General features: G+C 39.6%; 1 long non-coding RNA gene and 2 other non-coding genes across 3 annotated transcripts; 1 reads left to right on the top strand and 2 right to left on the bottom strand.

Annotated features, from left to right (window-relative positions):
• Window positions 1-10,074: 10,074 nt before the first annotated feature.
• On the bottom strand, window positions 10,075-10,181 carry LOC137085506 (U6 spliceosomal RNA). Its single transcript, XR_010907092.1, has one exon. It is a non-coding gene; the product is annotated as a U6 spliceosomal RNA (small nuclear RNA).
• A 519-nt stretch (window positions 10,182-10,700) lies between these two features.
• On the bottom strand, window positions 10,701-10,807 carry LOC137085403 (U6 spliceosomal RNA). Its single transcript, XR_010906996.1, has one exon. It is a non-coding gene; the product is annotated as a U6 spliceosomal RNA (small nuclear RNA).
• Window positions 10,808-12,907: 2,100 nt separating this feature from the next.
• Window positions 12,908-14,266, top strand: LOC137084991 (uncharacterized). The gene is made up of 4 exons (XR_010906871.1): window positions 12,908-13,065; window positions 13,153-13,184; window positions 13,559-13,653; window positions 13,746-14,266. It is a non-coding gene; the product is annotated as an uncharacterized lncRNA (long non-coding RNA).
• Window positions 14,267-14,290: the final 24 nt, after the last annotated feature.

Raw genomic sequence — 14,290 nt, forward strand, 5'->3', positions numbered from 1 at the left:
ATTGTAAATTTAACGGTATTTTACTGTAAAATAAAATAAAATGTATAACATTTGTAAATTATACAGTTTTAACCTGTAAAATAAATGGTTTTTAACCGTAATAATTACATTATAAACCTTTAAATTATATGGTGCTGTCCCGTAAAACCTAAAACGTTACTGCCGTATTTTTTACGGTAAAGTTCTGGCAACCACAGCTGCCAGTTTTTTACCGTAAATTTTATGGGGAAAAACTGTTGTTTTTACGGGAAAACGCTGGCAGCTGCCGTTACCAGAGAATTATGAAACTGCACACTATGAAATTCAAAATTAGGTGTGGTTAGAGGAGGCACTGTTTGTTTTTTTTTATTATTTTTTTTTTTACATAAATATAAATATAAAACAGTAAGTATTACATCAAAATGTAAAGACTAAAAGAAAAAAGGAAACAAAAAGCATAAGATTTATGTATTTATATTGCATATAAATTTTAAATGGATTTTGATTTTTTTTACATAAACAAAATAATAAACTTAATGTGATTCATATTTCTAAGTATACACAGATTAAACGGGTAAGATTTGTGTAATTATATTAATAAACTGAATGTGATTGATATATGCCAGTTATACGTAAATTAAACAGTTAAGAATTATGGAAAAGCACACCGAAAAATGCTCATGTTAAAATAACACTTCCCGGTGTTCATGTGTGTGCTCACTACTGAGTTAAAGTACCATTGAAGCAGTGTTGATGTTAATTAGATAATTAAGTGATGATTGAGCATTAGTGGTGAACACCTGATGATAACCATGATGGTGAACAGTGTTTGCTTTTGTTGGGCTCTTGACCCTTATCTCTTTCAAATTAATTTTCTGGCTGATTAACTGTTTTTGTAAAGCACTTTTGTTATAGCATGGAAAGCCAAGAAAGAAACATGGCCAGGTGATTTGGCTCTTTAATGATTATGATATAATTGTCATGTAGTGGTTGAATCCCTGAGCTCATTCAGATTCTAATGCTCTGGTTATAAAGGTGATGTGTCGTATGTGTAATAATAGCCATTTGGTTCGCAGTATGATATCCAGTAAAATTGTTGTAATCAAACAATATGCAGGTTTATAAAAAAAGTTTTAAACTACAGCTTAATTTAGACACACACAGACATCAAGAATCAGTGTATGTATCTCTACAATGGTGACAAAAAAAAAAAAAATTCAGATAAACTTCTACTCTTAACATGAAACAAGCTACTATAAAACGTCACAAGAAAACCAGCAAAAGTAAAAAATAAATAGTAAGAATCAAAGAAAATTTGTCAATTCAGATGTATAATTTATTCATGCCGCAATGCATGCTGGGACCCATGGGAGAGTTTTGATTGGTGGTACCCAGCATGCACTGCAGCATTAAGCTTTTCATTGATTGTCACCATTGTTGAGATTTATACACTGATTCTTGATATCTGTTTATGTCTAATAATTGCCATAGATTAAAACCTTTTGCACACTTTTTTATTTTTATTTTTAGCTCTGCATATTATTAGATTGCCACAACATTGCTGAAACTCATGCTGTTGAACAAAATAGCTAGATGGCCACTATTATGAATAAAACAAAATTAACACACATAACAAGGACATTAGACTCTGAGCAAGACCAGTGATCACTAGATGATGATTATATCATCATGAACAAAGAGTCAAATCACCTGGCCATGTTTTTGCTTTGCTTTCCATGCCATAACAAAAGTGCTTTACAAACACAGTTAAAGCAGCCAGAAAACTAATGTTGGAGAGTCAAGTGTCAAGAGCCCAACTAAAGAAAACACTGCTCACCACCATGGTGACTTCAAATAAAACTATTATTTTCATTAAAACATAAATTACACAAATAAAGTCAGTCTGGTTAGTAATGTGTGAAGCTGGTAATGCTGTTTGTGGAGTTGTTTAATCCTCTGCTGAGATCTTCAGAGATGTAATGTCTTCTTTTATCTTCAGTTGATTTCATCTCAAGCTGTGGCTGAAGTAAGTTGTAGTTCTCGTGTTTCACTTTCCTTCAGTGTTTCTGATTGTCATCATCAGGTGTTCATCATTAATGTTCAATCGTCTCTTAATTATCTCATTAATGTCAACACTGGTTGAATAGTACTTTAACTCAGTAGTGAGCTTCTCATCTGAGAATCTTACCTGTTTCATTTATGTTTGATTTACAAATAAGATTTTCATTAAGTTTATTAATTTGTTTGTCAAAATTACATAATCAAAATGCATGGAACATTTATATGCAATTCAAATACATGTTTAGACATTTTTTTAAGTGCATAAACTTGTAAAATGACTTACATTTCTAAGAACAACTGACTAAAACATAAATTTTTCACAATATTTAGATATCAAATTAACAAAATAGTGTTTAAAGTATTACAGTATTTCTCTGTTGTTGATACCAATATTTGTAGGTTTAACAAACAAATTTGTTTATAATCACATTGTAACGGTGGCAAGCCCACAACCAACTTAAATAAACAGTTTAGTTTAACAAAACAGTTCGGGCGCCAGACAAGCTTAAACTTGTCAAGATACAAAAAAATCGGGTTGTTGCGTTTGTCACCCCGGAGTAGCTCTATTAGCCACCGATTACAAACAAAAGAATCAGAGCACACACAAAAGAGTCATATTCACAGGTACACTGTAAAAAAACCCCCATCAAATTTACGGTAAAAAACCGGCAGCTCTGGTTGCCAGAACTTTTCCGTAAAAAATACGGCAGTAACGTTTTAGGTTTTACGGGACAACAGCATATAATTTAAAGGTTTTTAATGCGGTAATTACGGTTAAAACTGGTTTATTTTACAGTTAAAAACCCTATAATTTGAAAGTTTATATAGAAATAATTATGTGTACACAGTACACTATAAAACAATAATGGTAAAAAAAAAAAATATTGAACCGAAATATTAAGTTACCAACTTTCAATTGAAACAATTGAAATGCTAATATCTGTTATTTTCCTTTTATATAATTTGACAATCCCCAATTATAGTGGGGATGAGAATCACATGATGAATCAAAGCTCATCACACGCAGCTTTTGGAGGGACAATATTAATATATAGAAGGTGCACACACAAACACTAAACACCAAACACCATCATGGTAGCACACATGATGTTTTAAAAATGCAATAAACATTAATTTAACAACATTAGATGTAACATAAAACCTTAATGTACATAAGTGATTAGTAAAAACTAAGAAGAAACATAGTTAATTCAATGAAAATGCATCAAATGCGAAGTGTCACGTGGGGAATTCTGGGAATGTCAATTTACGTTTTTTCACTGTTAATTACACAATGACCTGTTCTTTTTCACTTCGAAAAATTGTAAATTTAACTGTATTTTACTGTAAAATATAATAAAATGTATAAACCTTTAAATTATACAGTTTTGAACTGTAAAATAAATGTTTTTTAACCGTAATTATTACATTATAAACCTTTAAATTATATGCTGCTGTCCCGTAAAACCTTAAACGTTACTGCCGAATTTTTTACGGTAAAGTTCTGGCAACCACAGCTGCCGGTTTTTTACCGTAAATTTTATGGGGATCTTTTTTACAGTGTACATTGTAAAAAAAAACTTTATATATACGTTATTTTTACAGGAAAATGCTGGCAGCTGTGGTTACCAGAGAATTATGAAACTATGTGCACTATGAAATTCAAAATTAAATCTGTGGTTAGAGGAGGCACAGTTTTTTTTTCATTTTTATTAAAAATAAATAGAAAACCAGTAAGTGTTACATTAAAATGTAAAGCATAAGATTTATGTATGTAAACTGCATATACATTTTCAATGCATTTGGATTATTTTTACATAGACAAATTAATAAACTAAAGATGATTGATATATGCCAGTTATACGTAAATGAAACAGTTAGGAATTATGTAAAAGTACTCAGAAAAACACCCATGTTAAATTAAGATTTCCTAGTGTTCATGTGTATGCTCACTACTGAGTTAAAGTACCATTGAAGCAGTGTTGAAGTTAATGAGATAATTAATTGATGATTGAGCATTAATGATGAACACCTGATGATAATGAGCAGAATCACTGAAGGAAAGAGAAACACGAGAACTACAGCTGACTTCAGCCACAGCTTTAGATGAAATCAACTGAAGATAAAAGAAGACATTAAATCTCTGAAGATCCCATCAGAGGATTAAATAACTCCACAAACAACATTACCAGCTTCATGCATTACTAACCAAACTGATTTTATTGTTGTAATTTATGTTTTAATTAAAATAATAGTTTTATATGAAGTCACCATGACGGTGAGCAGTGTTTGCTTTAGTTGGGCTCTTGACCCTTGACTCTCCAACATTAGTTTTCTGGCTGCTTTAACTGTGTTTGTAAAGCACTTTTGTTGTGGCATGGAAAGTCAAAAAGCCATGGCCAGGTGATTTGGCTCTTTAATGATGATTATATTAATCATCATGTAGCGGCTGAATTACTAAACTCATTCAGATTCTAATGCTCTGGTTATAGAGGTAATGTGTTAATTGTGTAGCATGCGTAATAAAAGCCATGTGGTTTACATTATAAACTCATGCATCGTTGTGTCAATCAAACAATTTGCAGGACCAAAAAAAAGGTTTAATCTACGGCATTATTTAGACAAACACAGACATCAAGAATCAGTGTTTGCATCTCTACAGTGGTGACAAAAAAAAAATCACAATTCAGATGCATAATTTATTCATGCCGCAATGCATGCTGGGACTCATTGGAGAGTTTTGATTGGTGGTACCCAGCATGCACTGCAGCATTAAGCTTTTCATTGATTGTCACCATTGTTGAGATTCATACACTGATTCTTGATATCTGTTTGTGTCTAATGATTGCCATAGATTAAAACCTTTTGTGCACTATTTTTTTTAAAAATTCTGCATATTAGATTGCCACAACAGTGCTCATGCTATAGAATCAACTGGCCACTATTATGATTAAACAAAATTAATAACACATAAACAGAGTCTTAGACTCTGAACAAGACCAGTGATCACTAGATGATGATTATAAAATCATGAACAAAGAGACAAATCATCTGACCTTGTGTTTTCTTGGCTTTCCATGCTGTAACTAAAGTGCTTTATAAACACAGTTAAAGCAGCCAGAAAACTAATGTCGGAGAGTCAAGGGTCAAGAGCCCAACTAAAGCAAACACTTCTCACCATCATGGTGACTTCATATAAAACTATTATTTTCAATAAAACATCAACATCCACAGAAATAAAATCAGTCTGGTTGGTAATGTGTGAAGCTGGTAATGCTGTTTGTGGAGTTGTTTAATCCTCCTCTGATGAGATCTTCAGAGATTTAATGCCTTCTTTTATCTTCAGTTGATTTCATCTACAGCTGTGGCTGAAGTCAGCTGTAGTTCTCGTGTTTCTCTTTCCTTCAGTGATTGTGCTTATTATCATCAGGTGTTCATCATTAATGCTCAATCATCTCTTAATTATCTCATTAACTTCAACACTGCTTCAATGGTACTTTAACAAGATGGATCTTGCAAGATGGCGCCGACGTGTTCGGTCGCCGTTCAGGTCGCTCCTCTGAGACTTTGCTTTTATTTATTATTCTACACTCTTTTGTTCTCGATTTTTACTAATCTATCATCAGCCTTGGTCTGCTATGATAGCAAAACACTTTTGGATATAGGTTATCGCTACACTGACCTGGTTCAAGACGCTTTCATCAATCCTCTGTGGCCACCTGAGATTCTTCGGAACGCCGAGTTGAACAAAGGCCACCCGACTCGTAGGCGAAGATTCAAAAAACACCGCGGGAAACGCGCTGGGATCCGCAACAGACTGAGGAAGAGAGCATTCAGTCCCCCTCTCCCAAGCATTCTGCTAGCAAATGTCCAATCCTTGGAGAATAAGATGGACGATCTTAGAGCCAGGATAAGTTTCCAACGGGACATGAGAGACTGCAACATCTATTGTTTGTCCGAAACATGGCTCACGCCCGCGGTCCCGGACACAGCTGTGACGCCGTCTGAGAACTTCTCTGTTTTCCGGATGGACAGAACAGCCGAAGCCGGTAAAACCAAAGGCGGCGGAGTGTGTTTCATGATAAACAAGAAATGGTGCGATCCCAGAAACATCTCCATCCTTTCGCGATCCTGCTCGCCTCACCTGGAACATTTATCAATAATTTGCCGCCCATTCTATCTGCCTAGGGAGTTTTCTTCAGTCGTCGCCACTGTGGTTTATATTCCGCCACAGGCAGACACGGGACTGGCTTTATCTAGCCTCCATGATGCCATCAGCGGCTCCACAAACAGCCACCCCGATGCGGCTTTCGTCGTCGCGGGTGATTTTAACAAAGCCAACCTTAAGAAAGTATTGCCTAACTTTCACCAACATGTCTCCTGTCCCACACGAGGAGCAAACACACTGGATCACTGCTATTCTCTGTATAAGAATGCCTACAAGGCTCGTTCACTACCAGCCTTTGGTAAATCGGACCATGCCGCCATTTTCCTTACACCTGAGTACAAGCAAAGGCTCGTTCAGGAACCCCCGGTGAGGCGGGAAGTTAAACGCTGGTCGCCTCATTCAGAGATCACGCTACAGGCAGCTCTTGACGACGTTGACTGGGACATGTTCCGAGCGAGTTCATCGGACGTCAGCGAGTTCACTGATGTGGCGCTCTGCTTCATCAACACACTGACAGAGCAAGCCACACAAACAATAACTATAACGTCCTTCTCTAATCAGAAACCGTGGGTGGACAGTTCAATCCGCGCTGCAGTGAACGCCCGCACTGCCGCATACAACGCCGGTCTACTAACAGGGAATATGAGGGATTATAAATCATCCTGTTATGCTCTCCGACGCGCCGTTAAAGCCGCAAAGCTCCGTTATAGGGATCGCGTGGAGTCTTATTTCCAACTCAACGACTCCCGGCGGATGTGGCAGGGACTGAGGACCATCTGTGCTTTTGGAACGAAATCCTCTGCAGAAGTGAGAGCTGATCCGTTGCTTGTGAACGAGTTAAACTCTTTCTACGCTCGCTTTGATGGCAATCGCGGCAGCGCGACACCGCCGAGTGACGCGTCAGACAGAATCACTCAGAGCTGCAACAATCACGTGATCTCTGTCTCGGAGGATGACGTTCGTAGGACACTCAAACATGTGGATGTTAGCGAAAGCTGCTGGTCCGGATGGTGTTTCAGGTCGTGTCCTGCGGTCCTGTGCTGATCAGCTCGCTGGACTCCTCACATCCATCTTCAATGAGTCCCTTGCTACATCTGTGGTCCCAACCTCATTCAAAAAATCCACCATCATCCCTGTCCCTAAGAACAGTAAACCCTCTTGCCTAAATGACTATCGCCCAGTGGCTCTCACGTCTTTAGTCATGAAGGTCTTTGAGAGACTCATCAAAAACAACATTTGCTCCTCCATCCCTGACACCTTGGACCCTCTTCAGTTCGCCTATCGTCCCAATAGATCGACTGAAGATGCCATCTCTCACGTCCTCCACTCCTCCCTCACACACATCGACAGCAAGAATGGGAACTATGTAAGACTGCTATTTATTGACTATAGTTCAGCCTTTAACACCATAGTTCCCATTAAGCTAACTAACAAACTCCTGGATCTCGGCCTGAACTCTTCTCTCTGTCACTGGATTGAAGATTTCCTCACTGGCAGACCTCAGGTGGTGAGAGTAGGACAGTTCACCTCCACCTCCATCACCGTGAGTGTGGGAGCTCCACAGGGCTGTGTCCTCAGTCCCCTGCTCTACTCTCTCTACACGCATGACTGTTTGTCCACACACAGCTCCACCTCTGTCACCAAGTTTGCGGATGATACTGTTGTCCTGGGCCTCATTTCCAACAACAATGAGACCGCATACTTGGATGAGGTGGAGCAACTGACATCATGGTGCCAAGACAACTGTCTCCTTCTGAATGTGAACAAGACCAAAGAACTGATTGTGGACTTCAGGAAGAGACAGCAGCGGTCATATTCCCCTCTCATGATCAGCGGGACACCAGTAGAGAGAGTGAGCAGCTTCAAATACCTGGGTGTCAACATCTCCGAGGACCTGACCTGGACTGCACATATCCAGTCTCAGGTGAAAAAGGCCAGGCAAAGACTGTACCACCTGCGCCAGCTGAGGAAATTCCGGGTCTCACCAGCTATCCTGAAAACTTTCTATTCAGGGGCGATAGAAAGTTTACTAACTCAGTGCATCACAGCGTGGTATGGTAACAGCACCAGTCACGACTGCAAAGCCCTGCAAAGAGTGGTGCGCTTGTCCGAGCGCATCTCAGGGTCAGCTCTCCCGTCTCTGCAGGACATCTACATCAAACGATGCAGAGGCAGAGCTACAAAAATCATCAAGGACATTAATCACCCGGCCAACCCCCACTTCACCCGGCTGCCTTCTGGTAAGCGCTTCCGTAGCCTGATGGCCAAAACTGAGAGACTCAGGAGGAGTTTCTTCCCACAGGCCATCAGACTCCTGAACGCTGTCACTTAACTACATGTGACTTCACCTCACTTCAGTATTAACAAACTCACATACTGATATTGCACTGCACTTTATTCTTGTGTTTCATGTAACTACTCATTATAATGCTGTTTGCACATTACACTCCTGCACTTCTGTTATCCACAGATTTATTTTTATAGTCTCCAGTTTACTTTATCTCACTTATTTTATTCCACATCTCATTTCTTTTACTTGATTTATTCATAATTCTACATATGTATATATATATAGCACCTTATCCTATTCCTATTTTATCCTATCCCTATTGTATAATTTATTGTGCTTTTTTTGTTAATTGTTATTTGCTGTCCATGGAGCGGACCTGTTTACATTTCACTGCCGGTTGTATTCTGTATAACTGTGTATGTGACAAATAAAACTCTTGAACTTGAACTTGAACTTGAACTCATTAGTGAGCACACACATGAACACTAGGAAGTGTTCATTTAACGTCTGCGATGTTTCTGTGTACTATTACATAAATCTTAACTGTTTAATTTACGTGTAACTGGGATTAATCAGTCACATTCAGTTTATTAATATAATTAAATAAATCTTACCTGTTTCATTTATAAATGATTTACAAATAAGATTTTTATTACTGATTCTTAGATAGTGATTCTTAGTAAGTTGATTAATTTGTTTTTTTTAAATTACATAATCCAAATGCATGGAACATTTATATGCAATTCAAATACATGTTTAGACATATTTTAAGTGCATAAACGTGTAAAGTGACTTACATTTTTAAGATTAACAAAAAATTGTAATTGTCAACAATATATGCATGTCAAATTAACAAACTAGTTTTTACAGTATTTTCTCAAATTCTCAAAAATTTCTCAAATATTACCAATATTTGTAGTTTTATCAAATAAAATTTTATTATAATCACATGTTGTAAATATAACAAAATATTCTGTTTAATAGTTTACAAAATGTCACTGTGATTCAAACTAAAAATATATGCTTTTGGGTTTTCTATAATTTTCTTTTGGGATTTTACATTGTTTTTCTGTAAATTTCACTGGCATTAGGTTAAATCTATAGCAGTTATTCACCGTATATAGTAAGGAAACTTTGTGTTAACCAAATAACAGTTTTTAACTGTAGCATTTTTACAACCTTTGACCGTTAAAATCACGACCATTTTTTACAGTGTTCATTGTTCACATATGGCCTAATTCCAACATGATATCATAGAGCATCTGCTGAAAGAAGGGTGTTGTCAGACTTATCGATGGTACCAGTGTACAAGCACTGAAGAAGGCGTGGCCTCTACATTTTCGTGAGAAAAAAAGTGGGCAGAAAGACGAAACATCATTTGATGTCTTTGTCAAGGGAGTATAAACTCGATGTAACTGGACACGATATGCAGCAGGAGGAGTTGATCCTATGGAGATCTTGAGGCAGTGAAGAACTTGACAGAATTTTCCTGATTTGGAAGAGAACACAAACGAAAATAAAGAGTGGCAGGAGGGGATGCTTTTAGACCTGTGAAGCAGGCCTTGATCACAGCTGCATAAATATGGAGCGCTGCACGGATTTGCGTGTCATCCTTTCGCTGTGGCCGTGCTAATCTTCTCTGTATAGATCCAATTTTAGTATATGTGCTGCCTTAGCAAGCACTAGTTTGCTGGCCGCTCAAGGCATATGTACACCTCAGGTCCCAGCAAGCTCTCACCAAGGTGGTAAGGCCCAGCAAACTATCTCGACACTGTATACCTTATTGCACACACTGATATATGCAACAGCTCAATAATTTTAGGGAAAGGGTATGTTAAAGCTTCATTGTTCATATATGGCCTAATTCCACCATGATATCATAGAGTATCTGCTGAAAGAAGGGTGTTGTCAGACTTATCGATGGTACCAGTGTACAAGCACTGAAGAAGGCGTGGCCTCTACGTTTTCGTGAGAAAAAAAGTTGGCAGAAAGACGAAACATCCTTTGATGTCTTTGTCAAGGGAGTATAAACTCGATGTAACTGGACACGATATGCAGCAGGAGGAGTTGATCCTATGGAGATCTTGAGGCAGTGAAGAACTTGACAGAATTTTCCTGATTTGGAAGAGAACACAAACGAAAATAAAGAGTGGCAGGAGGGGATGCTTTTAGACCTGTGAAGCAGGCCTTGATCACAGCTGCATAAATATGGAGCGCTTCACGGATTTGCGTGTCATCCTTTCGGAGGGGCCATGCTAATCTTCTCTGTATCGATCCAATTTTAGTATATGTGCTGCCTTAGCAAGCACAAGTTTGCTGGCCGCTCAAGGCATATGTACACCTCAGGTCCCAGCAAGCTCTCACCAAGGTGGTAAGGCCCAGCAAACTATCTCGCCACTGTATACCTTATTGCACACACTGATATATGCAACAGCTCAATAATTTTAGGGAAAGGGTATGTTAAAGCTTCCTTGTTGACATATGGCCTAATTCCACCATGATATCTTAGAGCATCTGCTGAAAGAAGGGTGTTGCCAGACTTATCGATGGTACCAGTGTACAAGCACTGAAGAAGGCGTGGCCTCTACGTTTTCGTGAGAAACAAGTTGGCAGAAAGACGAAACATCCTTTGATGTCTTTGTCAAGGGAGTATAAACTCGATGTAACTGGACACAATCTGCAGCAGGAGGAGTTGATCCTATGGAGATCTTGAGGCAGTGAAGGACTTGACAGAATTTTCCTGATTTGGAAGAGAACACAAACGAAAATAAAGAGTGGCAGGAGGGGATGCTTTTAGACCTGTGAAGCAGGCCTTGATCACAGCTGCATAAATATGGAGCGCTTCACGGATTTGCATGTCATCCTTGCGCTCCGTGCAGGGCGATCGTCGGTCCCACTTTGTCCCACTTGTTCCACTTTTTCGGCGTCCTGATTGGCCCGCGGTCTGCCACGCCATTGGTCGGAGATCTGTTCCACTTTTTTCCTTCCCTACATGGCCATTGCATGTAGTGTGCCATTGGTCCTTCGCTCGTGTTCCACTTTTGCCTGCGCTCCGATTGGCCGGTGGGCGTGACAGCTCGGCGGGAGACGGCGCTCACTCCTCAGTGCTTTTTTGACAGCGAGAGAGCGAGCGTGCGAGCGATCGATCGTCCGTCAGCATCAAACATCGACTTTTAGTGACATTTCCAAACCCGTCATCATCATCGTTCAGTTCTGTTTCTTCAACTGTTCGACTCGAAGAGGTAAGAGCGCGCGGCTTTACTACGATTTGCTTGCTTTTCGTGTGGTCCGCCTCACCTGTACCTGTCAAGTGAATTTTACCGGTCTTTTTACCACATCCATCGTGTTCAAAACACGAACCGCGCGGTAAAGCGTCGGTTGTTTCGTGGCTATTGTTTTATTGAACGCGTTGTCGTAGTAAAATAGTTGTACTGTAGTAAAACCATGTCTGTCAGGTAAAATCAGGGTGTAAAAACGACCCCCCAACCTGTGCCCTGTGCCTGGGGGATGGGGACACAGGTGTCTGTGGTGATGCCACTTTATCTTTTGCTCTTTTTGAGTAGATACAATTGTAGATACCCCATAAAATAAAGTAAAAAGTCTTATTTATGTATTATTTAGTTTATAAAAAAAGGTTTAATTTACATTTCATGGATCCAAGTTCGAAAGAACAGCATTTATCTGAAATGTAAAGCTTTTTAAATGTCTATGCTGTCACTTGATCAATGTAATGCATCCCCCTGCTTAATGAATGTATTCATTTCTTTTAAGTTCTTTCCCCCAAAAAAATAAAATAAAATTCTTACCGGCCCAAAACATTTAAATGGTAGTACAATGTTCAAAAATGCTTGATTCAGATAAATACTGTTCTTTTGAACTTTTTATATATATCAAAGAATCACATGGGTGGCCATGCCGGGTCAGAGAGGGACATGGGACACCAGCCCAGGAAGACCAGGTTCTCGTCGGATTCGGCAACTTTGCCACCGTGTCCTTCAAGGACATTTACGAGGCGACGGACCGTGACAGAAAAGGGTATGGCTTCACATCTCTAAACATTCTCTGCTTTCTGCATCCTCTGTTAGTGTTGGGGCTTGAGTTAATTATGTGTCTCTCCATTTCAAGCTTCATCAAGTGGGTGAAAAAGCAGGTTGCCAGACCTGGAACGAAGATGGAACTTTTGCAGAAGTACATCCGGAGGAGAGATGCTGAGATGCAGACCAAATCAGCGCCTCCAGGCATGACTTTGTGTTGTATTTGTAGGGTCTATATTACAATTCTTGCATGAACTTAACACAGTTATTGAACTGAACTGAACCAATACATGACTTGAGATGACGGTCCTTTTAGAGGAGCTTTAATGTTTGTTTTTTGTTGTTGTTGTTGTTGTTGTTGTTGTTGTTGTTTTTTTTGCATCCTTCTTTGAATCGTGTTAAACACTAAATAATGACAACTTGATTAACTCAGTTCATCCTGATATTAACAGTGACCACCGCCTCCTCTGCTTCTGCACCGGAACCATCTGATGAAGATCTGGTGGCTGCAGCGGCCCACATAGATGTTCCGGGTGAGCGTGGGATTAAATCTGTGGTTGAATTTAAGAATACTGTGCGTGTATGTACACTATATAACCTGTTTCATTATGTATTATCAGCCTTCAGATGGAGGTTTTTGGAAACAATTAAGGTATGAGGTGTATTACACCTTCTTGGCGTGCCGTCTAACGTCGTGCAGTCTTCCTTTTTCCTGCTTTAAATAAAATCTAAGCGCACCTTTTTAACACTCTAAAACCCACCCCACCCCACCCGCCGCCCTCCCCCAAAACGGCTGCCATTTTTCCAACCTGCACAGCTTTGGGCATCTAATCTTTTCATCAATATCATCATCATCATCATCATCATCTTTTTGTCATCACATTTCCAATCATTAAATGGATGGCTACAGCTGCAATCACTAATCTTAGCACAAAAAGACTAATGTTAAATAGTAGTACTAGAAAATAACGCTGATGGTGCCATTTCTATGTATCTCATTTCCTTTTCCCTTTTAATGCCATGCAGCTGATGTGACTCAACAGTCACCCAGTCAGCCGGAACCTCTGCCCTCTGTCACGGGACCTGCTGTGCCAGCAAAGCAGCCTCTGCCCACAGAAGAAGTAAGTAAAATGCTCAGATGGGTGGGTAGTCAAAATCAGCAGCAGGAAAAAAAAACAGACCCGCACGTTTGATATTTTTCTTCCCTTTACAGCTGTTGCTGCCTGAAGGCTGGAGACAGACCCTGCCCAAAGAGCAGCATCTGTGGGTCAGCAAGGCTCTTTTCACCAGAGACCAGTCTGGCAGGCTGGCGCTGACGAAAAACTTGCGTCTCTGGTGGCATCCTCCTGGGCCCCGTCCTCTTTATTCCCAGCCTCCATCATCACCTGACTCATTTTATCATGCCAAGCTGTGCCTGTGGGTCCCTTACCGCATGTGGTCATACAGGCTGCTTTGCTCCCAGCCCACCTGTCACCGTCTTGGCTTTCCGCTGACAGCATGCGGAATGTACAAGACTGTCAGGAGGGTCTTGGATGTCAGTGGCTGGTACTTCATGGCTACAGAGTACCTGGAGTGCCGGTCCTGCAAGAAGAAGCTGGCAGCCTGGTCCCTGGATATTCTTGGCCAGTTGGATCCTGTCCACAGGGAAATGTTCCCAGCGGTATTGACCTGCAGGTTGGTACACTTTATTGTATGTATTTTACGTTTTAACACGAGAAAATGTCTTTCGTGCTCATTAGTTTTTTTTTTTTTTTTATC

Source organism: Pseudorasbora parva, chromosome 8, assembly GCF_024679245.1.
Source record: "Pseudorasbora parva isolate DD20220531a chromosome 8, ASM2467924v1, whole genome shotgun sequence".
NCBI lineage: Eukaryota > Metazoa > Chordata > Actinopteri > Cypriniformes > Gobionidae > Pseudorasbora > Pseudorasbora parva.